The 1,802-nt window shown below is 50.1% G+C and overlaps 1 pseudogene; it reads left to right on the top strand.

The window, feature by feature from the left end:
- Positions 1 to 982: 982 nt before the first annotated feature.
- Positions 983 to 1,548, top strand: LOC115504843 (annotated as a pseudogene).
- The last annotated feature ends 254 nt before the right edge of the window (positions 1,549 to 1,802 follow it).

The raw sequence follows: 1,802 nt of genomic DNA on the forward strand, positions 1-1,802 counted from the left end.
AGCAAAATAAAGCAAATCAGGGAATGCAGGGAAGAGCAAGTGGGGGCGGGGTGCTGTTTTGCATCGGACGGTCAGGGAAGGCTTCCCCGTCACTCGCCCTAAGTGCAGAGGGGATAAATAGGGAAGAGCATTCTGGGCAGAAGGAAGAGCAAGTGCAAAGGCCCTGAGGTGGAAGTATGCCTTGCATGGTCAAAGAGGAGCAAGGCGGTGCGTGTGTCTGGAGGGGAAGGGAAGCGACGTGAGGAGATGAGGGGTGTGTAACAAATCAGCACCTGGGTTTGGGAATCAGGTATCCAAGGCAGCACTTGCCACCAGCATGTTCCATGGAGTGTTATGTTCATAACAGCAGCCTGGTTTGGGGCGGGGGGATTGTGCCTCTGGCTGCACCACTCTACACTCTGCTGCTCTTCTCTATTAATCTCCAGCGTTCTCCTCACTTACAGGGGACCCCAGAACCTCAGGCCTTGTCTTCACTCCCCCCTAACCTTGTCATCACCTAAGACCATGTCAGTGGCCAGGTAGCCAGTTCCCCAGCGTGTCCTAGTTATGGGAGACATTAATGGATGTAGGGATGGAGAGATTAAATGGATCTGTGACCAGATGAGTTTGGCTAATGACGAATAAGCAAAGAACAGTGGAGAAAAAGAAATTTTCCCTTAGAACCAAAGCTGATGGAAGCCACTGCTCGTCTTCTAAGGAGGCTGGCTGGGTTCATGTCAATAACACCATACTCTATGGCTCCATTGCATTCATAGGGACTGAGGAGAGGAAGAGAAGGAAGCACTAACATTTCCAACCCTCTGCCACCTTTTCTGTGTCAATCGAGGGCAAGTCCAGGAGTAGACAGCCCTTTGTGTTAGCAGAGATGCATGGTTATCCCGTGCCCTGGTTTGCCAGGGAGCTTCCCGCTGCACACCTGTTGTCCCAGAGACGTTATTATGAGACTGCCTTTCACTCGAAAGTGTCATAGTTTGGCTTTTGACTCCTGGCTCGCAGGAGGCAAAAGTTCAATTGTCTTCGGTCACCCCGAATCCGGTCCATCTGACACCAGCCCCCTCCACCAGGCCGCCTAAGTTTGACCCCAAGGAAATCAGAGTCCTATACCTGAGGTGCACCAGTGCCAAAGTCGGTGCCACATCTGCCCTGGCCCCGAAGATCGGCCCACGGGGTCTGTCTCCAAAAAAGGTTGCCAAGGCAACTGATGATCGGAAGGGTCTGAGGATTACATTGAAACTGACCATTCAGAACCGACAGGCCCAGGTTAAAGTGGCACCTTCTGCCTCTGCCCTGATTATCAAAGCCCTCAAGGAACCCCTGAGAGACAGAAAGAAGCAGAAAAACATTGAGCACAGTGGAAATATCACCTTTGATGAGATTGTCAACATTGCCTGATAGAGGCAGCACCGATCGTTAGCCAGAGAACTCTCTGGAACCATTAAAGAGATCCTGGGGACTGCCCAATCTGTGGGCTGCAGCGTTGATGGCCGACACCCTCATGACATCATAGATGACCTCAATAGTGGTTCAGTGGAATGTCCAGCTGGTTAAGAATCACAAAGGAAACTATTTCAATGAAGGATCGTTTGACAATAAAAAATAAAAGTGTCATAATTTGGATGGTAAAGTGTGTGGTCATCCATCAACAAGACTTTGAAGGTGCAAAGGTAGGTCTAAGGCCAAGTAAGGAGGGGAAAGTGAGGATGCCTTATACAATAAAATGAGAAGGAGTTGGGTGGGGGTGGAGGAGGCTGTGTTGGGGGATAACAAGGAAAATTTTGAGGGGAAGGGGCTAAAATCACATA

The sequence above is a fragment of the Lynx canadensis genome, chromosome F1, assembly GCF_007474595.2.
Source record: "Lynx canadensis isolate LIC74 chromosome F1, mLynCan4.pri.v2, whole genome shotgun sequence".
Lineage (NCBI taxonomy): Eukaryota > Metazoa > Chordata > Mammalia > Carnivora > Felidae > Lynx > Lynx canadensis.